Raw genomic sequence first — 9,535 nt, forward strand, 5'->3', positions numbered from 1 at the left:
GCCACCAACTTGCCCACACAGAGAAGCCTCATCGGTGCTCGGAGTGTGGGAAGAGCTTCACTCACTCCTCCAGGCTGGCTCAGCACCAGCGTCTCCACACAGGGGAGAAGCCACATCATTGCTCAGAGTGTGGGAAGAGCTTCAGTCAGTCCTACGGCCTGGCTTATCACCAGCGTATCCACACAGGTGAGAAGCCATATCAGTGTTTAGAGTGCGGAAAGAGCTTCATTCTGTCGTCCACCCTGGCTCTGCACCAGCGTATCCACACAGGGGAGAAGCCCCATCAGTGCTCAGAGTGTGGGAAGAGCTTCACTTACTCCTCCGGCCTGGCTCAGCACCAGCGTATCCACACGGGGGAGAAGCCATATCAGTGCTCCGAGTGTGGGAAAAGCTTCACTTACCCCTCTGGCCTGGCTCACCACCAACTTCTCCACACAGGGCAGAAGCCATATCAGTGCTTAGAGTGTGGGAAGAGCTTCATTCAGTCCTCCACCCTGGCTGAACACCAGCATATCCACACAGGGGAGAAGCCCCATCATTGCTCAGTGTGTGGGAAGCGCTTCACTTACTCTTCCAGCCTGGCTCAGCACCAACATATCCACACAGGGGAGAAGACACATCAGTGCTCAGTGTGTGGGAAGCGCTTCACTTACTCCTCCAAACTGGCTCAGCACCAGCGTATCCACACGGGAGAGAAGCCACATCAGTGCTCAGAGTGTGGGAAGAGCTTTGCTCACTCCTCCACCCTGGCTCATCACCAGCGTATCCACACGGGAGAGAAGCCACATCAGTGCTCAGAGTGTGGGAAGAGCTTTGCTCACTCCTCCACCCTGGCTCATCACCAGCGTATCCACACGGGAGAGAAGCCACATCAGTGCTCAGAGTGTGGGAAGAGCTTCACGCAGTCCTCCCACCTGTCCCGACACCAGCGCATCCACACAGAGTAGAAACCATATCCATGCTCGGAGTGCAGGAAGTGCTTCCTCCACTCCTTGCAACTGGCTCAGCACCAGTGCATCCCTATCCAGGGGTGTCCATAATTCTGCCTGCAATACAGGAAGGGTCTGGGGATGTATACCAGCTCAGCACTCAACAGTGTTTGCATCCAAGGAAGCAGTCTCATGCTGGTGGACTACAGCAACAGTTCACCCTTCATTCAGCCCTTCTAGGCCAGCAGAATAACCGAATGGACACAGAGGCTGGCCTCCCAGGCTTGATGCAGGTGAAGGGTTATAAGGAAACACCTCAGGCGGAGGCCAGGACGGATACTGGGGGATCTGTGAGATGATCCTTGCATCAGCCTTGGAGCCTGTGCCATCCCCATCATTTTCTAAAACACCCCCATCTTTTCAAAAACCAGCCAGTGCTCCCAGGGGAGAAGAAGCGTCTTCACCATAGGTGCCTTCCCCAAGACAGCTGGCTCCGTATGACACCCAGGGACTGTGTTTGGCAGACTCCCACTCCGATGTCCCTGCTGGCCCCACGGTTCTTGTGCTGAGGCTGTAGAGTTGCTGAAAGGAGGACATTTATTGCTGGTGAAACATTCCCTGCTTTCCACTCTGACCAAGCCTTTCCTTCCCATTGCATCACCTCTCTCCCAGGCCTGCACATGCCCATCGTGGTCTGCAAGAAACTACTACTGCCACCCTGTGGGCCCAGTTTGGCAGGTTTTGCTGCTCAGCCCCTTATCAGAACTTAGCACCACCAGGTGCCAGCTGCACCCCCTGCCCACCTTCCCACCACGATATTCTCTGTAGCAGGTTCCTTGGTTATCAAGCCCCACAACTTAAGATGATACCCCTGTGGCTGATCTCTATGTCATCTCAAGAGCTGTGAAATGCAATTGTAGATGTAAAGGAGATGCAGCCTGTGACATGTCCTGGCTCTTCTGTGGAAGGGGAGGGAAAGAATGAAGGGATCCTCTGGGTGAAATGCATCAAGTTGTAATCTCCCTTTGCGCATACTGAGGCTTTCCTCCTTGTGCAAAAGCCATTTTGCTCCATGGGTGTCCTGTAAGAGCCACTCCAAGAGGTTAATAACCTATCCTGCAGAAAAGGGCCTGGGGGTTAAAGTGGACAGTAAGGTGACTGAGCCAGCAGTGTGCCCTTGTTGCCAAAAAGGCACTTCAAGAGGGATGCACGTTCAGAGGAGGGTCACTCATATGATTAGTGGCCTCTGTACAGGACCCTACGAAGGGAGGTTGAGGGATCTGGGTCTCTTCAGCCTTCACAAGAGACAGCTGAGGGATGACCTTGTAGCCGCCTGTAAGTTTATCAAGGGAGGACAACAGAGAATTGGAGATGCACTATTTACCAGAGCACTCCTAGGAGTAACGGATACAAACTAGTGGAGAGTAGATTCAGGTTAGTCATTAGGAAGACATTTTTCACAGTAAGGGTGGTCAGAATCTGGAATGGGTTGCCAAGGGAGGTGGTGCTGTCACCTAACTTGGAGGTCTTTAAGAGGAGGCTAGATAGGCACCTGGCTGGGGTCATCTGACCTCGGTCCTCTTTTCTGCCTGGGGCAGGGGGTCTGACACGATGATCCTTCGTGGTCCCTCCCGACCCTACAATCTATGAATCTAAGGCTAATGACATACTGGGGTGCATTGGTAGGAGTGTTGCTAGTAGGTCACACACACTACCCCTGTGCCTGCACACATGCGCGCACACATACACACACACACACACACACTCTGCCCCTGTGCCTGCCAACTCATGCACGCGCACACACATACACACCCCTACCAGGGTGGTCCCATGCTCTGTGGTCGGGGGATGCAGCCGGGAGCCACAGCCATATGGTGCTGGAGCAGGAAAGCAGGGAACTGGCTTGGGGTGGGCAGGGCTGGGCTGCTCAAGCCTGTAAGCCTGCTGAGGGCTCCCTCTGGGTCCTACTGCCCCTGACTCTGGCCAGTGTTGACAGGTAGCCAGGGGGAATAAATATTAATTTACTAAATTTTTTAGGGGCTCTGCAGGCTGGATAAAATGGCCTGGTGGGCCGCATCCGGCCCGTGGGCTGTTTTTTGCTTGCCCTTGTATTATGTAATATAAAATAAGAAAAGGACACCCAGTGGCAACTGGCAACTCTAGATTTCTCTTACTGCAGTTTTCTGTACCGTAAACTTGGGTGATGGATTCTAAACCTAGTTAACTAATTAAACAAGCCATAAGGATTAGCTAAGCTAAACTTTTTTTCCTAGCAACATCCGACATAGCAAACAGCTTGCGAATTTACTTGTTAAATCACACTTATATTAAAAGGCATAGAGAGAGTCTTGAAGAACGATGCATTGCAAAGTGAGTTATTTAATTTACTAACCAGTTGCTCCACATTGTTCTTCGGACATATCCACATCTCCACCCACTTCATTTTCTCCCAATAAGCAGTATTCATTATGATGTTTCCTTCTTGCAGCTAGGCCCTGCATCTCCTTCTTGCACATGACAGATTTTCCTTTTTTACCCAGGGAAGGAATTTCTTCAAAATATTCCCAGATAGGGTCTGTCTTATGCCCAGAAGCCGTGACAGTTTTTCTGTGGCAAAAGTGTGGGGGAATATAGGAAGCTGTGTGTGTACTACCGAATAATGTCTCCCCTTTTTCAGTCCACTCCACTGCTCTTTTCTACTCTGCCTCCCTCCTTTCCTATACTGTCTTTCTGTCTTGAAGACAAGTGTCTTAACTAACTCCTCTGCCTCGCTTGGCCCAGCTCCACCACCACGTAAGCACAGAACAACTATCCTATCCAGCCTGGGTCTTTGCACGTGTGACTTCAGTCCGCTGAGAAACAGAAACTGAAAGCCCACAACTTTCAAGAAGCAAGAGCTGGTCGTTAGGCTGGACAGACAGACTAGAGCCATTTTCATGAGATGAAAAACTGAAATGAATGCCCATGTTTGATTGGTAGGTAACTCAACACGTGTGTGTGTGTGACAGAGCCATTCATTCATTTTTATGAGATGGTAAGTGTAGGCTTAGCATGTTTGTGATGAAATTTAATTGTAACATTTTTTAAATGAGAGAGAAATTGATTTTATTGATGATTTTTTTTAAATACGATTTAAATAAAAAATAATTGATTTTTATGTACCTTGCAATTGGGGGAGGTCCTGCATGATTGGACAAGGGCAAATCTAGTGCCCATCCTTAAGAAAAAGAGGAGGATCCAGGGAATTACAGACCAATCAGCCTCACCTCAGTCCCTGGAAAAATCATGGAGCAGGTCTTCAAGGAATCCATTGTGAAGAACTTGCAGGAGAAGAATGTGATTAGGAACAGTCAGTGTGGATTCACCAAGCGCAAGTCATGCCGGACCAATGAATGTGCGGAGGGGGCTGAGGGACATGACTTGGGAGGAGAGGCTGAGGGAACTGGGTGTATATAGCCTGGAGAAAGAAGACTTGGGTGGTGGGGACTCAGGTTGTTAGGCTGGACGGGGCCTTGGAAGATCATTGGGTCCAGCCCCCTCCACCAAGCAGGAAAGACACCTGGGGGTCAGGTGACCCCAGCAAGGTGACCATCCAGTCTCCTTGAAGATTTCCAGGGTCAGCGATTGCACCACCTCTGGAGGGAGCCTATTCCACAGTCTGGATGCCCTGAGTGAAGAAGTTTTTCCTAATGTTGAGCCTGAAATGGTCTTCCAGGAGTCTGTGGCTGTTACTCCTGGTTTTCCCCAAGTGTGCTCTGGTGAACAGTTGTTCACCGAGCCCTTGATGTAGCACCAAGCTGCTACCAAGTCGCCTCTCAGCCTTCCCTTTTTCAGGCTGAAGAGTCCCAGGTCCCTCAGCCATTCCTCATTTTGAGCTATTATGGAATCACTTCAGAGAGAGGATCCAGGGATCTACGGACAGATCAGGCTGACCTCAATCCCAGGAAAAATCCCTGAAAAATGTCTCAAGGAGCCCATATGTGATAAGCTAATAGGAGACAAGGTTCTGCATGACAGCCAGCACAGTTTTCTCACGGGTAGGTCATGCCTGACTAACCTCATCTCCCTCTACACCCAGGTTACTCACCACCTGGATAAGGGAGAGGAGGTTGACATCGTTTACTTGGGGTGCACACCCTGAGAGTGCCGGTGTACCCCCTGACTCGCTGCACTTGCCACTTAGGTGACAGGCAGGAGCACTGGTGCCCCTCCTGCAATCGCGGGGCAGGCAGTGGCGCACCATAGCGCTCCCAGAAGTAGCCACAGCTGTCTTGCAAGTAAGCATCTCATGATTGGTTGAAGGGGGGACCCCCCCCAGTTGGTGCGATCGGCCAAGGGGGGACCCCCTGGTCAGCAGGATTGGCTGTGGGGGGAACTTGTCCCCCCCCTGTCTAAGGTGGCACCATAGCCACAGGTGGAGTACTGCATCCAGTTCTGGGTGCCACACTTCAAGAAGGGTGTGGAGAAGCTTGAGAAAGTCCATAGAAGAGCCACTCCTATGATTAGAGACCGGAAGAGCAAGCCATACGAGGAAAGGTTGGCAGAAATGGAACTGTTCATCCTAGAAAAGAGACAACTTCAGGGGGATTTGGTGGCAGCTTACAAATACATCAGGGGAGAGCATCAGGGGCTAGGCAAACAACTATTCACCAAAGTGCCCCAGGGGAAAACCAGGAGCAACGGTCATAAACTCCTAGAAGCAGGTTCCAGACCAGATATCAGGAAAAACTTTACTGTTGTGTGAGCAGACCCCCAGCACCGGTGGTGCAGAAACCTACCTGGGGCTCTTCAAAAGGAGACTGGACGCACACCTGTCTGGGATTATTTGACCCCAGCAGACTTTCCTGCCTAGAGTAGGGAGGCTGGACCCAGTGATCTCATGAGGTCCCTTCCAGCCCTAAACTTCTGTGAATTTATATGTATATACCTCAAAGGCACACAAAGCAGGACAAAAATTTAAAAATACTATTATGATTGTTGGTTTTTAGTATATAATTTCTTACTTTTCTGGTTCCAAGATGGCAAACCCCCTTCCAAAAAGAGTACTTCTAGAGGTAAGAGAAGGGACTTCCAGTGGCAAAGGTCAGAGGTCAGGGGCAGGACTGCTGATCTGAAGATGGGGGCGGGGGGGGGACCTTTGCATCCCTCAAAAGCTCACCGAAACTCATTAAGCAGCCCTCCAGCGGAAATCATTGCCCACGCCTGTGTTACAGGATGGTTTCAGGTTGGGTGTAAGGAATAATTTCTTCACGGTAAGGGTGACCACAATCAGGAACAGATTTCCCAGGGAGGAGGTGCAGTCCCCAACCTTGGAAGTCTTCAAGAGGAGACTGGACAGACACCTTGCTGGGATCACTTGATCTCAGCAGTAATCGTGCCCAGAGCAGGGTGGTTGGACCCGAGGATGTTTCGAGGACCCTTCCAGCCCTTCATTTCTATGATTCTAAAATGCTAAAAGTAGGCAGAAAGACACATTTCAGAGCATGTGAAATCCCCTAGTGTAGAAATGGTCTGCATGGACTTCCTTTAGCTACAGAAAGCATTTGAGCACTTCCCTAAGGACATTCTCTAGGGGGAATAGAGGAAAAAGAAAGGATGAGAAGAGCAAACTGACCTCTTGAAACATAAGGACCTCAACCCTGTGCACGAGCCAGTACGAGCCCTTGTACTAGAGATCCTCTGGAAATGAAAACTGGTTTTCACTAGGCCCCGTACCTAACCCAATTTTTGTCACAGTGATGGGCGTCTTATCTGTAGAGGGATTTGAGGACAAGAAAACATCTGTGCAACCTGCTCCTGGGACCTGCCAGGGATGGAGACTCCCCCACGTCTCTCGGGGCCTGTTCCCGCTCTTGGCCCTGCTCAGAGTCACGGCGTTCCTCCTCCTCTCCAGCCTCTGTTTCCCCTGCTGCAGCTCGAGACCGTTGCTCCTAGTTCTGTCCCCTGTGCCCACGGAGAAAAGCCCATCTCCAGCCTCTCTGCCATCGCCCTGCAGGGCTTTGCAGACTCTGATGATCAAACCCTCATTCAGTTTTCTCTTCTCCAGGCTCAATCCCCCCAGTTCTTCCAGCCCACAGTCCAAACACCACCTCCATCTCCCTGCTAGAGGCTACAAAGTCGGTGGGATATTTCTGATGTATATATCTGCCCAGCAGATTTAGGTTGGCCATCAGAAAGAACTTGTTCACAGTTAGGGTTGCCAGAATCTGGAACGGGCTTCCCGGGGAGGTGGTGCTCTCCCCTACCCTGGGGGTCTTCAAGAGGAGACTGGACAAGCACCTGGCTGCGGTCATCTGCCCCCAGCACTCCTTCCTGCCCGGGACAGGGGGTCAGACTCGATGACCTACTGAGGTCCCTTCCCACCCTAACACCTATGAATCGTCCAGGATGCTGCATATCTTGGAGGGGAAGCAGGGGGAGGGCACTTCTGGCATGCAGCATTGGTCTGCACTATTCATCATGTTTCTGGAATGGCAACGATAAGGAATAGGAAAGTTACCCCGAAATAGTAAAGTGCTAAGAAGAGGTGCCACCGTCCCTCAGTTGCAACCTTACCATTTGCTGCTGCTGCCGCTGCTGTGCTCCGCAGTTGTGACCGAGGTGCGTGTGGCAGTGGAGGAGGGAGCACATACAGGACCGGTGCTGGTGGTGGTGGTATGTTCACAACTGCTACCACAGGGTAGTACACGACAGCGTGCATTGGGCAGGTATTGGCTCGCTCCATTTGTTCTTTCTGAGTACTACGGGCATGTGCTCTGCCTGCGGTGCAGGACAACGGGATGAGCTGCTCCGCCTACTGCCCAGCCAGGACCCCCATAATATGCATAATATGCATAACAGCTGTGCGAGCAGGGGAGTGGGGCCGAGGTGCAGGACAGGGGGTGGGATGAGCAGCGCCAAAAAAACCAGAAAAAGCAGCTGCAATTGAAAGCTGCCTCTAGTGGGCAAAGGCCTGAACTACAGACCCAGCGCAGCGCCCCCTGGTGGGGAAAGGGGGTAATTACATGTCTCTGAGCGCACGTGTGTTTGCATGCAGCGAATCCACGCGTTAACTCGCAACGAGCCAAACTAAACTGCATCCGAGCAGTTTTACTTTAACGTGCTGAGAAGACTTTGATGAGGTCAGGAACTCCCACTCGTGCAGAGTCACACAGTTGCAGTGCCTGAAAGGGAAATATCCTGGCATGTAAGTAGTCCCTTAGGGACTATTTAGAAAAGCTGGACATCTACAAGTCTGTGGGGCTGGACAGGATGCACCCGAAGGTGCCGAAGGAGTTTGCTGATGAGATGGTAGAACCACTAACCATCATCTTTGAAAACTCATGGTGATCAGGAGAGGTCCCAGACGACTGGAAGAAGGCAAACATAGTGCCCATATTTAAGAAAGGGAAAAAGCAGAATCCAGGGAACTACAGATGGGTCAGCCTCACCTCAGTCCCTGGAAAAAATCATGGAGCAGATCCTCCAGGAATCCATTTCTAAGCACTTGGAGGAGAAGAAGGTGATCAGGAACAGTCAGCGTGGATTCACCAAGTGACAGCCATGCCTGACCAACCCTATTGCCTTGTACGGGGAGATGACTGACTCTCTGGATGTGGGGAGGCCAATGGATGTGGGGTAGCTTGATTTTAGCAAGGCTTTTGATATGGTCTCCCACAACATTTGTGCAGGCAAACTAAGGAAGTAGGGGCTGGACAAATGGCCTGTAAGTTGGATAGAAAGCTGGCTGGAGCACCAGGCTCAGAGGGTCGTAATCATCAATGGATTGATGTCTAGTTGGCAGCTGGTATCATGTGGAGTGCCCCAGGGGTCGGTCTTTGTGCCAGTTTTCCCTCATATCTTCATCCATGTCCTGGAAGATGGCATAGAGTGATCCCTCAGCAAGTTTGCAGATGACACCAATCTGGGGAAGTAGCAGATATGCTGAAGGGTAGGGCTGGGAGTCAGAGTGACCTAGAGAAACCGGAGGATTGGGCAGGATTTGTGCAGAGATGCTGCCAAACCAGTCACCCCCTGGGGCAGAAATGCCACCGTCGGTGGCCCTCTCCAGAGATCTGTCTCCACCAGCCTGAGAGGCTGGTGTTGAATCCCTCAGGGCGGGGATCTCCCTCCCTGGTTCACATGACAAAAGCCTGGCGCCTGGGAGGTGATGCTCTGGTCACCTGGGCAGGGGGGAAAGACCCGGCCCTGCGCGCGGGCCCAGGTAGCCAGGGATGCGTGGTAGATTGGTCGGTTTGTAGCCAGTATTGGCAGCTTCGATTGGACCGGGCTGCTGAGGTCAGAGAGGTTATTTAAGGGCCCGGGCCTATTTAAGGGGCCGGGGCCAGAAAGAGGCCAGCCATTAGCCATGCGGTCATCCAGGTGAATCTGAACGGGCTCTCTCCTCATCACCGCATGCTGCAAGAGTGCCCTGCCTTCAGAGGAAACAACAAGCACCTCTGGACGATGCCAGTGAGTAACCTACTCGAGATCCGATCAGATATTTAGCTTCAGTAACTCAGATGCGTGTTGAAACGGCTACCTCAGCCACCCTGGTTTGCTCTATGGGATTCCTTTGATATTCCTGTAAGATTTCTATGATATTGCTCTACCTTTTACCCTATTTC

General features: G+C 51.5%; 1 pseudogene; it reads left to right on the plus strand.

Annotated features, from left to right (window-relative positions):
- The window catches only part of LOC102371013, a 34,972-nt pseudogene that overhangs the window by 1,732 nt on the left and 23,705 nt on the right, over nucleotides 1–9,535 (plus strand).

The sequence above is a fragment of the Alligator sinensis genome, unplaced genomic scaffold, assembly GCF_000455745.1.
Source record: "Alligator sinensis unplaced genomic scaffold, ASM45574v1 scaffold1730_1, whole genome shotgun sequence".
Taxonomy (NCBI): Eukaryota; Metazoa; Chordata; order Crocodylia; family Alligatoridae; genus Alligator; species Alligator sinensis.